The sequence below is a fragment of the Varroa jacobsoni genome, unplaced genomic scaffold, assembly GCF_002532875.2.
Source record: "Varroa jacobsoni isolate VJ856 unplaced genomic scaffold, vjacob_1.0 scaffold_401, whole genome shotgun sequence".
In the NCBI taxonomy this organism is placed as follows: Eukaryota; Metazoa; Arthropoda; class Arachnida; order Mesostigmata; family Varroidae; genus Varroa; species Varroa jacobsoni.
This window is the reverse complement of record NW_019213303.1, coordinates 272,565-287,528: the sequence shown is the minus strand read 5'-3', so window position 1 is coordinate 287,528 and position 14,964 is coordinate 272,565. Positions and strand designations below refer to the sequence as shown.

General features: G+C 38.4%; 1 long non-coding RNA gene across 1 annotated transcript; it reads right to left on the bottom strand.

Annotated features, from left to right (window-relative positions):
• Nucleotides 1-821: 821 nt before the first annotated feature.
• On the bottom strand, nucleotides 822-5,024 carry LOC111260118 (uncharacterized). The gene is made up of 5 exons (XR_002680108.2): nucleotides 4,795-5,024; nucleotides 3,613-3,749; nucleotides 2,968-3,039; nucleotides 1,350-1,416; nucleotides 822-1,214 (listed from the first exon to the last, which is right to left on the bottom strand). It is a non-coding gene; the product is annotated as an uncharacterized LOC111260118 (long non-coding RNA).
• Nucleotides 5,025-14,964: the final 9,940 nt, after the last annotated feature.

Below are 14,964 nucleotides of genomic sequence, written 5' to 3'. Positions count from 1 at the left end.
AATTAATCTGAAAAAGGGCATATTAAACGAGCTTTTTGCGAGGTTATTATGATGTCCTTTTTACTTAGCTCTACTTTCTTTATCATCCGTGTCAGTAGCGGCATTCATCGGCTGAACAACCGAATAAGACTACCTTTTGACGTTGCCCAATGCTTATCAAAAAATGTACCTCTAATGCTGTGCTGACTTGAGGATGGGCCATATAACAGCGTTAGTTATCTATCGCGCTCTGGGAGTTAGGAGATCCTGAGTAGATTCCTGAGTAAAATTGCTGACACCATTTTGGCCGTAAGGCATGTTCATCTGATGAACATCATAAGCAACAAGCAAACCTTAGCAGAACTACCTTCCCATCACGATCACCTATCGCTTGTAATTAGGTTATAATGCTACCTTGGCCTTATCAAAAATCGGCGAAGGTGACTATGACGAGAGAAATTGAGTGGTACGTATAGTACGACAAGTTGTGCTGTCATAGATTGCTAGTTTTAAGGGTACATACCCTCCTACATTCACTACTACACAGAAAAACTGCCATTTCTGATCGTGCTGGATAGATATACGTATGATGTGTATATATACGGTGATTTATCGCAAGAAGCGTTCAATGGACTTTTATTTTTGTATTTATTTATATGTGTATTATTTTTTGCGTAAATATTTTCTTGCTTCATCTATCCTGTAGAGTGTATGGTTAAGGATGGTGCATGGCATCCTAGAACAATTTTACTGCTGTAACATGTTACTACTAGTATATATGGCATAACCCAGTATTTGACGCATACCAAATGTTGAATCATGGTCATGAACGAAATCCCGTGTTTTTAGCAAACAAAATATATTTTAGGTTTATAGGTTAAACCTTTTTATTAAGCAGAGACTTACAAATGTAAGCTAATTATCTATTGGAGCTTGAAGCATTTAGTGATTTGTGAGTTGTCGCTTCGATATCATCGTTTTGCAGTTTAGGCGCAAAAATACGTCGGACGTCGAAGTAGAAACGACGGAGATTAAAAGGGCAGTTGCTCATGATATACATCGATCCATTGTTGAAGAGCTTTTTTGAGCAGATTGCCTAGCAGGGCATCAACGACAAACGGATAAATCGCTTCCAAAATTGAGAGAACTATCTTTAGACCGATTGTTAGAAGATAGGCTCCATTTAGTATATCAAAAATGGCCCCCGAATGTGAAGTGACTCCAATCGTATCTATCTGAAAGGTAAAACACATTATGTCACGTAATTTGAATCACTTCTAACAAACCTAACGTTTTTACTTGCAGGAGAAATTGCAGCGTCCTGGATTCTGTACTCGTTATAGGCCTGAAAGTTGCTGTTTTCTCCTTACCTTCGGCGAAAATTTAATTTTCGGTTTGTTGATTGGCCAGCGAGCGATCCCAGTCACTGAAGTCATTCTGTAATGGATACAAAGAAAGCAGTTAATTAAGGGGTAAATGAGGATCATCATTCACAGAAATGTGATTGCTACATCTCTCTCAATGTATGTATTGAACCCGTATGGGTTAAGTGGGTAATCAATCTCTTGAAACAAACATTAATGCTTAATTTATTATTTGTTTCAAGCTAACATTGCTATTCTACTTTACATCATGGCTCATTGAACACGACATGTTTTTGAGCATTCCCCCGAAGACCGATGCCATTCCGATAGCTCAACTTGATCAGAAGGTTGATTTTCTTATATATATTTACGAGTGCGCTTTGGTGATCGTTTCCATGTTGTCGAGGTAGACTCCCAAAGGTTTACCGGTTGAGTCAGGTACGTATTCTTCGACTTAAGTATGAATTCAGAAGAATTTGTGTGCATATATTTTCGTTAACATGCCCACACAAACGCTTTTTGTATGACTATTCTTTCGCTAAATGTCGAGAGAACGAACATATAACATTATATTCATAAATAGGATGTGGTGATCCACGCTCGTCAAGATTCCTACAATATTTGCTGTTGTTTTTCACAATTTTTTGTTTTTTTGTTGTTTTTTTTTTGTTTTTTTGATTGTTTCTTTCGAGATATGACTATTCTCCTCCCGATTCTACAGATATTTAGTATTTGTCCAAACTACGCGCGCTCATTTATACGCTGGGATTAAAACTAGTAATAAGAGATTTTTATGTAGGTAACGTTTTCCATATTCTGTGCTATTGTACATGAGTCCCTAACTTGTTTCTGTGAGTCATCGAAATTCAGATATAACGTTGAGTGATACGTCTTACGGAAATGTTAACTATACAATCTGATATACATTAATGTGGGCTATCTAAAAGGCATGTTCATGCGCTAGAATCGGGTATCCTGTTTGGGGGTTATTTTTGAACAATCTAATCACCACCTGCCTAATTGTAGCCTACGCCCAAATTAAAACTGCTACTTTCCACTCCCTTTGATCTTCAGTTCAGTTTTTCAACTAATGCTTTTAAAAAACTCCTTCATTAGTCCACAGGTATTTTTTCCATACCAATTGTGCGCTAGTAAAAGATGTATTGGAAATCAATAATAAGCGTAAAAATGAAGTCATCATTATGGTTTGTATGGGTAAAACTAATCACTCATCGATTGCTTTCTATCGAAAGCTTGATCAAATCACTTTTGAGGCCGCACAAAATTCGGCAATTTCTGACAACAGTTTTCAGTTTGATGGGCCTTCGTCTCGTGCAAAGGTATGGGATAACTGATTCTGGCCCAAATTCCAAAGACAAAGCGCATTATCTGCCTTAGGTCATAGTGCGTGCCCATTAATACCTACAGGCCATTAAAATAGACCTATATTAGATTTGTATACAATGCAAAAATGAAAATTACATACACTAGATACGTTAAATATATATATATAGTGCTCGCAAAAGCAATTTGTAGCATAAAACGCATAATTGGGCCTTTTCAATGGATCAGCATGTAAGACTACAGCTTCTACAGATGAAGACATTAAATACCTAATGTTTACCTGAAGAACACCGCCTGTTAATGAAAGCGGAAACGACAGGTCCGCGTGCACCTTCGGGTTTGGGATCACGATCTAAAGCAAGTGACATTGAAACAATTACATTATTATTATTGCAGCGCAAGTTGAGAACAGCATTGTAAGCTTATAGCATCCTCCCAGGGTAACTAGGCATTTAGCAAAATACGACTTAGGTTTTTCTCACGGATTTCACTAGTAAGAGTAACTTAAAAAAATTGTTGCGCCCGTTTTCAAATCGCGATAACATGTCTACTTCGAGCGGGGTCAGGTACCGTTCGTGTAAAGCCTAGAACCGATGTTCTGAGAACTGTAACACCTCGTGTTGATCGGAAAGCTTAAACCTACGCTGGACCAAAAACGATACCGAGCGGGATGCCGCCATCTCGCGGTCACGGTTTTTTGACGCACTACGCTTTTGCCATATTAAACCACTGTATCAGCTCAGGAGCCCGTTTTGAAGCTGTTGTAAGCGACGCTGTCTAACTGACTACATTAGGGGGTAAATTCCATTAACAGCCTAAATTGTCGGCGATAGGTTTCTTTAGGCACATCGCCGTACTACAACCCAGATGGCATATTTGCGCAAATTTTGGTTCGGGCACGAGCATGTACCGAATCTCGGCTTACCTTGTAGTGATTGGTTCCACGGGACTTCGAAGGGACCTTCCTTCGTTGTCGCACGGACTTTAAGGGTACGCCATGTCGCAATTGGCTATATGCTCTCGAGCTCTAGGCCAGATTTTCCTCTCCGTACAATATCGCACCTTTAATTTGCATATAACCCGAAAATGTCTAAATGACCTTTGGGAACAACGGTTTGACTTATCGTTGCAGCACCGTCCACGGCTCCTGCGTTCCTTAACAAAGCATGCCCTTTAAAAACGTGCACCGGTCAACAACGTACACCGGTGATCAAAATTGCCTGAACACCCTTATTAGCCAGTAGTAGATGTGAACCCCCTAGCTTACCTGATGTTATTGGTACAGCAAGAGCGGCTTTTCTGTCGAAAGGTCTCGGTTTGCAATTGATACATTACTGCAATTGATACATTACTACCTCGCCGCAAGGCTGATACATCAGTTCTGAGGGCATTTTATACTTAAATACTTATAATAAAATAAATAATCTCGAGGCTCGCGGCATCTTCCCAAGCTATCGAACCTTTGTGTGGCGGGTAGCGCTTTTCGACAAGTAGTCCAGGGCTGAACGAACCTCGTGTACGAATTCAGCCGCATTTTTATTAAGTAAGCGAACCACAGCCCGTTACGTTGGCTAAAAGTACTGTCTAGCTTTAGCACCTCAAGCAATTTCCGCAATAAATGTTTCCTCCGAGGCTTTAATGAGGTTGTGAAGCTTTCCAAGAGTTCTAAACTCTTCCTCCGTAAAATAATCCGGTTGTTATTGAATCCCTGCCACGAGGTTTCTGTCTTCATTACTTAAAGGTCATACCATACCAGCGCGGTCCCCCTGAAGCTCTTTTGACCATTCGTACTGCTTTGTCCCTAGGCTATTGTTCTTCAGCTACTCGACGCTTTGTTTTCAACCCACTTTCGGTTTGTCACCGCCAGACGCTGAGCTCTCCACCCAGTCGGTCTCCACCAGGCTGCGTATGATTTCCTCGACTCCACAACGTTGCTACAAACTCGCAATGTGCTGATTGTACCTTCATCTTTAGTAGGAGAAACTTTTCTCCGTCGAGCTTTATGCATCACCCTAGATACCAGAAAAGTATTTTTTGTATTCCTAAGTATCGTTTTCCAAAATTTCTATGTTGCTTAAGAAAGCACAGAATTTCAAGTTGACCTTACCTGACTTCGTTTGTGCTCCGCTACTCTACAGATCTTATTCTAGGTATGACGCACATTGTAGTCTGCTTTCGTTATCATTGTATAATGACGCTGTGTGTCTGAGTAGCACATGTATAGCGGAGTGAAGAACACCGAATCGAGCCCACGTGTTCGTATCGTGGCAAGCGGCTTTAAGCTTTTCGGGAAATACGATTTTAGAGAAGAGCCCACGCGCGTATTGTACACGCCTGAAACGTCGTCACACGAGAGATATAAATAGTATTTGCCGAGGATGAAGGTATAAATTATAGTGTTTTCAATAGACAAACAATTAAGGAGAATTTTCAGGAAGCTATTCTTGTCATGAACATAGAACTCGCACGAAAAATAATACACCTGCTTATATGTCTATACCTTTTGAAAACATATATTTTGGATTGTATAATATCAAAAGGCGGTGCTGTGTTATTTAAAGGTAACGTTATATGTACCACGGATTATTTTGTCCGGAAAAATCAGTCATTACGCAACATCAGTGAATAGATGGTTTTTTTTTTTTTTTTTCCTAGAAAGGACAATAATTATTTCTAGGAAGATTTTACTTTTCTTTTTTTTATATTTATTTAATGTTTTATAATTATCCACTGCTTAAATGATTCTGGTCTGAACAGTTATTCATGGTAAACTCTGATATATGATCATGGTTATGTGGTAGATAGATCAGCCATATTGCTTTGTCCGAAGGACAACGAATATTATAATGACTTCAAATGTCGTCACAATTTTATTCGAGACATCGCTGAACATGACGACATGAGATACAACAAGTGTCAAACTACTATACTTTAGTTTAGTTTAATTTAACATATATATGCATTTTTGCCAAGTTGAGTTGATAAAATTAATTAAATTAAATTAGTTTCTATGAAGTTAACAACCACAGCGCTGGTATTATATATACTCTAAATGTAGTGGTCCATCTATTCCCAGCCTATTTGACCCACAGAGCTCCCAGGACGATAATTAAATATGGTTATCTTTATATAGCGTAACTTCGTTGAAGCTTGCTTTTAAGCATAAAATTTTGAGACAGGTGAAACCGTAAAAAAAAAAAAACAAAAAAAAGACAAATTGTTATTTTGGAGCAAAAGTTTGATGAGATGCTAAAAAATATTCAAATCTTTCACACAATCTGATCTTTTGACGTTTGGTCTAAAAAAAGAATTAGTGATACGGATTGCTCTAAATTTTTGACTACTCGCAAAATTTCGCAATATCTAAAAGTAAAGTATTAATATTTTGAATAAAGGTTCTCTTGCTAGAAAAATATATATATATATTAGGTTGTTGAAAGGATATTGACAGTATTTCTGGCTAAGATGACTTCAGAGTCATATATTTGAGGTAACGGGAGTCGCGTCAGCAAAAAGTTGATGTCAGTGAGATTTAATAAATAACAATTTTAGTAATTCAGATCTCAGAGAGGCTATTTTGTTAAAAATTTCTATCTGTATATTTGACGTTTTTATTACAATGAAGGCACAAGTGCCATACAGGCACATAAAAGGACTTGTGCTGTTTATCTTATCGGAAAACACAGTTTAAAGATGGTTCTGTGATTTTCGTTCTTCAAAATCTATACGTAAAAAAGGCTTCTCGTGCTTATCGCAGGGAAAGATAGGGAACTATACATCCATTACTAAATTGTTCTAAACCATTTGAAGGAAGCTAGCTACAAAAAAGATTCGAAATTGATATAAAAGAATATATTTATATTTGCATCTGTGGAACTCCGCAAAAATACAATGAAATTAAGCTATCCATTCAACGATAAGTAACGTGTGATAAAAAGTGGATCGCATATGGGTAAATAAAAAAGAAAAAAAGAAAGAATAAAAAATGTGGTCCAAAATTAATGACAAAACCCAGACTGATGCCAAAGAATGTGATGTTACGTATTTACTAGGATTGGAAAGGAAGCGTGCATTTTAACGTGCTACCACCCTGAAAGAACGGTTAGTTCAGGCCTCTGCCGAATTAACAACACTATAAGTAGCCATTATTAAAAACTGGAACAAATCAACGTCGTTTTCCATTGTGTCAATAAAAGCCACATACACATGCGCTACATAGCGAAATTTTAAAAAAACTTGGACGGTAGATTTGAATGCATCCGTCGTATAGCCCGAATCTTGTACAATCGACCCATGATCTATTTCGATCTCTGCAAAACTCCCTTAATGGCTTTAATTTAGTTTCAATAGAGAGATGCAACTGTGACAGTTTTTCTATCAATAATTAAATAAGTTATATAACGATGTTATCGGAGAAATGTCAGAAAATTAGACCAAAATTGCAGACAGTCAATTTTGCGATACTACTTCAAACACAGAAATATTTGTTTTCTTTTTTTTTGGCTTAAAATGGCCAATAATTTCCCGACAACCCCATATATAAATACATATATTCTCCATTAAAATTTAAAGCGCTTTAAGCTTCCCATATTTATTCTCTAAGACTATTAAAATTTTACTCATCTTTTTAATTTTATTTTTATATTTTTACCTATTTTTACTTGTATGTATTGTAGGCTTTACTAGCTAGAGAGATTGTGGAACATGGGAAACGCAAAGAACTTTAGATATATTGATGAAAAAATATATTTTGTTGATTTATAGACCATTATCTACCAACGAGCGTATGGGGTTTAATCGTTACATTTTTTTTATAGATTCATTCACTTTTGCAATCGTTTACGTAATGTCACAGTATGTTATATGCATATTAGCACACTCTGAATATTGAGTCATCTATAATTAGTAACTTCGCCACCTGCTTTATTACGTTTTCAGTTACTGTACCTTAATTAATAGTTCAAGCTGCCGTTTACTATGTTTACGTGTTTTTCCTTCAGATATTATGGCTTGTTCGTTATTAAATAAACGATGTTATTAATCCTCACGAGTCAGATACTCGTACTTTAGGTAGTTAATTTAATAACAGTGACCTGTATTTCAGGTGAATAATTCTGTTAGATTAATTTTGATAAGTTCCGCTCGCTTATGTTAAGCGTGGTTATCGTTTATACTAGATAGTCTATTCGCCATTACCCTTTTTGTAACACACTGAAGGAGGGACCGTTGTTTCGTACGCATTGCGTATTATATTATTGTCCTTTTTAGATGCAGTTCAATCCCTTATGCTTCTCTATAATAGTATCTAAATGGACCTACGGCAAAAAAAACAAAGTGAAAGATGTTGGCTTACATTCTTCAGAGTATGAGACTCAAAAAGGGTTAATAATTCAGGAAACTCTAAAGTATGAACGGATATATATATATATATATATATATATATATATATATATATATATATATAAGCCAGTGTGTAGAGCGCGAGTGATGATGACATCCCTATTTATGTCGAAAATCATTGCCAAAACCTGCATGAGACATAAGTACCACAATTGAGGTCTATAGACGCCTGATCACGATTTAAGTGTGGCCACTCCTGATGGCCAGGCTAAAACCATGCGTTCACATGAGGACCCATAATTTTCTATTATTACTTACTTACTTACTTCGTAAAGTTCATCTGAGCCACATATTACACTAACCATAGATAACATTACTTCATATGACTTTTAGAGATTCTTCCATTACGTAATTGCGTATCACAAGGAGAGTTAGGTTATGTAGGTTCACTTATTTGCATGTTTCGCTCTGCGTCAACGAACTATTTCCTTGCGCATCAGCTGTGAGGGACGTGTACGTTAGGAACAATATACGTGCGCAAAACCGTTCTAGTTGGAATAAAATATTTCGAAATACTGCTATGACAATCAGAATGTGTTTAATAAACATATTTAACTTAGTACTGATCCTCGGACGTCGTTGAATAGCATAAAAGTAAAAATTTACTTACACTCGCACACATCACTGTGGGCTTATTAATACGCATAGAGTATTATCTCGTTTTCAAACGTGTGTTGGAGATTTTTTAGACAGAGCGTATTTACGAATTCGCTTCCAAGACAAAGTAGACTTCCTTGTCCTTTTGGTCTGCTTAAAACGATCGTGCCCACATTATTGAACTGAGAGTTTGTTGAGAGAGCTATATAAAGCAACTCGGTAAGCAGCCATTTATATTTCGGATTAAAAAAGAAATTAGCTTTCAGAATATATTTTACAAGGACAAGCAGCATGACTCGAGATCTATCATAGGTACTACAAATAGAGCACAAATAACTTGGAATATGGTCACAAGCTAATAGGCACTGCCCCTCGATTAGCTTCACACTGACGCACCGCAGAACTCATCCTACGAGATTTAAATTCAATAGGGGGCTAGTGTATGAACTGTCTTCGCTGAATAACAAAATTATGCCAAAGTCCTGCTGCTTAATTAAAATAACGTAATAATTATTGTGGCATTCCTTTATTGTGTAATATATGGCATCAAGAAAGGCGTAACGTTTCGGTGTCGTCTCTAGTAAATAACGGTAAATTAAAAAAAAAAAAAAGGCATGAATAACTCAAGCGAAAAGCTTACGGACACACCGAACATTTCATAACCGTGCGTCATCCATTATGGAGACCTATTTCAACGTTGGCCACAGCTGGAAGTAGCCAAAACAGTTACCTTCGGCAAAGGCGAAAACCGTTGGAAAAGAGGGAAACACGTTTCACTCGATGGCTTCAATTGGTCAGAGACAAAGGCAATTACAGTAACTTCAGAAAATTCAAGGCTCGCAAGCTTTAAAGAAGTTAAAGGATATAATAACCTAATTTATGAAATATAATGAAAGGCTATCGGAAAGTAGTCTTTCTTGTTTTGTATAAATAAGTTTTGTAATTGATCAGGTTCAATTTTAATTAATGAAATCAAACTCAAATGTCCATAAAGAATGATACGTATACATGTCATAACTAGTATGACAATTTCGCCTGCCACTGGATATTACCTAGATGCTACAAGTCTACTCTTCCATAAATTTCCGAAGTCAGTGCAAAGCTGCCTCTTTACAAAGGTCACCTCTTTACGTTATACGCGACAAAGATACTAGAAGGGCATTAGATGTTATAAGACGCCCGAAGTAGAGAGGCTCAGATGGCGCCGCAATGATACTCCAGTTTGTTCCGCACAGGACGCGAGTGATTTCACGCCCAATATATTTTACAAGGCTGAAAAAATCGAATCTGAATTAGCCGACATCCTTGGTCGTCGTTTCATTAACGTTCAGCTTGAAGAATCTTTGTTTTGTTCTTCAATTTGCGGTATAGTAAGACGTGTCTTTGCTTTGAACTACGATGTCTATAGAAATTTAGTTGCGAAACATTTGAGGAAGCTTACACAATAAGTTCACGTGATAGCCCGAGTGGTGTTCAGCCGTAAGACCTTAAGGTCTATAATCCGTAAGGATTATAGACACATTGAACTAAATGTACTTGCAGTCGACGAGTTAGAAAACGAAAGGGATTAAGGAAAAAAAAACGGAACAAATGCCACAGATACTCATTTTAGTCATCGTACGGTCAAAAATTCAATAAAATCATCCTCTTCTCATTGATCAAAACCGCACGTCAAATATCGGTTACGAAGGACATCGAACTCTAGTGGTCAACATTTTCCCGTAAGACCGTCCTTCCACCGTCCCTACCTCATTTGTGTTTTCCTTCCGTCACCCCTTCTCTGCAGATCGCTGCTGGCGGGCAGTTCTTTGGCTCCATCCTCTGCTAAGCTCGTCATGGTAGAGAAGCACACTGTAGGGGACAACACAACATCAATGCCAGCCTGGCAGGGCTGGCCCACCCCTCTGATGGTGATAGCAGTGACACATCAGAGGTAGCAACCCGTTCAGCTGGCGAGTTCGGCTTTGGGATGAAAAAAAGCTGGTATCTAGGGGAAACACATGGGCTAAGAGATAAAAAGACGATCGGCGGTATAGATGGCGGTTGTGATGCCTCTTCGGGTGAATAACAAGTCTGCGATCTCCCGCTCATTAGATAATCGTTACAAAGGGTTGTGCCTCAGCGGCTCATCCCGTCAGTTTGCCGTTCCAGTCAGCCGAAGAATATAGTGGTGCTAGAGAACAGTGTGCCTTGATCGTTCTTGTAGGTGGTCCGTGCTGTCGCGGCAGGTAGCAGTAGTTGCAGCGCCACTACGAGGCTACGACGCTGATTATACACGAAACGACGATGGATCTAGTGGTGAGGAGCAAAGGGTTCATCAAGCGATTGGGAAAAAGAAGCGGCATTATACCCGCGAAGTATTCGTTCTTGTGACGACATAAAGAAGAAATCGTTCGGCGATGGTCAAGGACACTTGTGTGAATGGCCGGTGGGAGACCGTCTGAATGGCTCAATGGAAAAGCGGACAAATGAAGCTATGGGGAAAACAACATTTAGGCATTGTACTGTCATATTTGAAGAAAACGTACTTCAGCTCGAGTAGCGAAACGTTTCATATATATATATATATATATATATATAACGGGATTAAGAAAGCTCGTGTTTAAAAACCTAGTTCTCGTAGTTGTTTTGTAAACTAGGCAGGTTTTTGTCTGTAAAAAACCAAAGTCAATAGAAAATTCGATCTAAAGGCATCGCGTCTTTTTTTAATTGAATTAAAGATTTGCTGTGCCAAAGGCATAGCAAGCTGTAAGCTTCAAGTTGATAGCAAAAAGGTTCTGCAAGTTTGTTCTGAGCAGAAGACGAGTTTTCTGATCTGTAGTGTTGCCAACATTAAAGATTGATTACCCTCACACTCGCATTATTCGCTTGCAGCGAGCAAATCGGAATATATTGATGCTGAAAAAAATATACTTTTAAAATTGTCTACGCATAGTGAGAAGAGCTGGGGCTCCACAGACTTAGGCCACGCGTGACGTTGAGGTAGTATTTCGAAAGACTGATGGTTAAATCCATCCATCAAACCCGTATGTTGTGTTTCAGAAAAGTGAAATCTACCCTGAGCGTTAGCGGACAATTAGCTATTACTGTTTGAGCTCGCAGTGTGTAAGGATGAGGCGGATTCGCTGAGAAGTGATTTAGTGAAGACCATAGAGGGAAGAAGGGCGAAACAACCGAGACAGATGCGTTAAATACTACAGATGACATACTACATTTATTCATACACATATTACCTTGGACCTTACCTATTTTGATCGTGAAGTAGGTCCATTTCTGCGACAGGTGTAGTTTGAATGATTTTCTCATAGGAGAACTTCTACCAAAGAAGTAACCGACCGAAGAAAAATCCATTAAGTTCGCCAGAGCCACAGCACATATGTATGAGTGTTGGTAGCTTTGTTTTTTTTTGTACAACGGAAGTGTTTTTGAAAAACTCGTAATAGTTTAGTGCCTACGATAATTAACGAATCATGAGGAGGGAGGGAAACGTATTTGTATATGTCCTATCTGTATGGTAATAATTTGACATATGGAAACAGGCAAATTAAAAGGATGCGTAGTTTACTTTGATTCATTTATGCAAGCATAATGTGCTAGACAAAGTAGTTTAATTGCTATTCGGCATCAGTCGTGGTTGCGGCACTCGTCACCTAGATAATATCTGGTGAAAAACTTTTCAACGTAAGTAGAATAGCATCTTCAAACAATTAGATACTTGATCTGAAAGAAGTTTCCGTTGGCCAGCTCGAGCATTTACGGGGGGGTCGCACTGCGGTGTCCAGAGTGATCTAAACAGGTCAAACATTTAATTCGGTGCTACTGAACAATCGCAGAGTTTTTCTGTCTGCTGGGGTAGTGGTCGTGTGTTAGATACCATGCTAACTACACGGACCCGACCGTACCTAATCCCCGCCTGATATCTGCATTGTAAGGATATACCTATTACCATTGGACTGCGTACGATTTATTCAAAACAGGCACACGGCACAAGTGACGACAACCACCTGCACCACGGCGGGGTGTCCTCTCTCCACACTCCAGCCCTACGGTTCCTTGACTGACATCAGAATGTATTCAGCTTTCTTCCACCATGCCTGTACGTCCGCTTCCAACAGAGTGGTCTGGAAAGGGGAGTCTTAGCAGAATTGAATGAAGGGATGCCATCCGTATTTCGTTAGATGAAAATATCGTGGAAAATCCCATTGAAAAGAAAGGAGGACAGCAGGCGCGCGTATTGTTCACATCTGCAGTTGACTGGAATTGGTGCTAAATACAAAATGGAACAAATTCTATATGAATGGATGAATACGAGAGCCTTCGATTTCATTTTGAAATCCATACACATTGATCACTTTTACTGATGAAAATCGATGATTTATTGGATCATAATCTCTATTTCTGTATAACTGGCAAGTTGAGAAATGCGCGACAGCAAGGACATTGGCAATCGTAAAATATAACTTACTTACGGCTCGTCACGGAAAAAGTTCATCTTTCAAACATGGCACATTTGGATTATAATAAAATATTTTTATAGTAGATAGTGTGTTCATACATATAATTATGTTACGCGTAAATTTTTAGAAAAGCAAAAACATATGTCCATCATAGTTAGTGCTAAGCATTCACGCTGACTGGTCGACCACTCGAAGTATACGTTACAGTAAGATAGTATTGGGCGTTTCTTAGAGTCTGCCATACTTCTCTGTTTTATGTATAATATATAAGGTCAGCTGTAAACAATAGCTGTCTAGCTAATTTTCAGTCGTAGTAGCTTAACATCTACTGAAATTTCAAATAACTAGAAGATTTAGGCAGGAGTCCTAATAGTGTGAAACGTGCTTTTTGCCTGACTCCTTTCCAATATTTTCGTTGATGCCACTGGACTGGGTTGACAAATAAGCCTAAATAGAGGAACTTGCATTTCTTCCGCCAAAGTACTCATGAGTAGTTTTGATAGGTAGCTCGTTCTTTTTTATTGATATATGCATCATCCTGCTCGTGAACACATCCAAGGTTTCTAAGCAGTGCAGTGGCAATGCTACTTGTTTAACACTACTAAGGTTCGTATAAGGCTGTAGGACAAGTATCCAGGTCGAAAAAATATCAGTGATGTCGTGTGGTCCTATCCAGGGTAGAAAGATACTAGATAGGATGGAAAGATGCAGTAAGCAAAACGCACGTTTACGCAGACATCTTTGCCGTTATGTTGTCCACAGGTTTGAAGAGCGAATCTTCAATTAAATACCGCCTCAAATCTTGACTGCGTTTTACATCTCTGTTATTAGTTGTATGGAAAGTTATTTCACAGGTAAATTTTTCCAAGGCCCGCTGTATAATACGCTAGTGTACAAAGCCTTGACATTTGTCACACACACATGTCTTTCTCCAAACAAGGCCATAGCACAATAGCGCCAGATAGAATTATGCTCAGATTTCGATGCTAAAGAAAGATCATTACGATAAATACTCTATTATATAGTTCCCCCTACCAGAACGTCCGGATACGCTATCAACCGAAAGCTAAAGGCGCGTGTTTTAAACTACCAGAATAATCTATCTAGCGCATATCTATATATAGAACTACCTAATCTGCATATTTTGTAACAACAAAAGGTTTTATTTTGCCGGCCATCCTTATTGGTGTCGATCTCCTATATCTGAGCCTTAAACGATAAATTCATTAAGACAAATTAGGCCTTTGAAAGTGCCGATCTAAAGTAGCCTCTTTAAATACTAACGAGAGCTGCGCTTTTTTTGAAGCCGAAAAGTGGGATTTGCGTACATGAGCAGCTAAATATAAACACAGAGCACAACGTATATTAGCACCGTATTATAAATAGTATTGATTACTTTATTTTTTTAGTACACAAATATTCTTCTTTATTTCAGCAGTTTGCTTCGTTCCAGCAGTCGACACTCTCTTCTCCTCGATTGATTTAAATGCCACATCAATGAGCTGATGCTCCTCAACCCTATTAACGTATTCCTACGGGCTTGTATTGGGTTATCATGGAAATGTTTTGCGTACAATGGTGATGATTTTACCGCTAGGAATAAGTTACCGTAGTCAGTCCGATGAATCTATCTTAATCGCTAAATGATCTACACTCCTAGCTTGTAAATATTTAGAGCAAACTATGGAAATATTTACGGAATGGTGCTTGCTCCTATAGAGCAAGGCCTGGTAGATATAGCTGTTGTTGTCGCGAGATAGAGCTGTTGCGTTCGATCTTCAAAAAATCCACTTCTCGATCCACTTAAGTCCCGTCTGAACCGG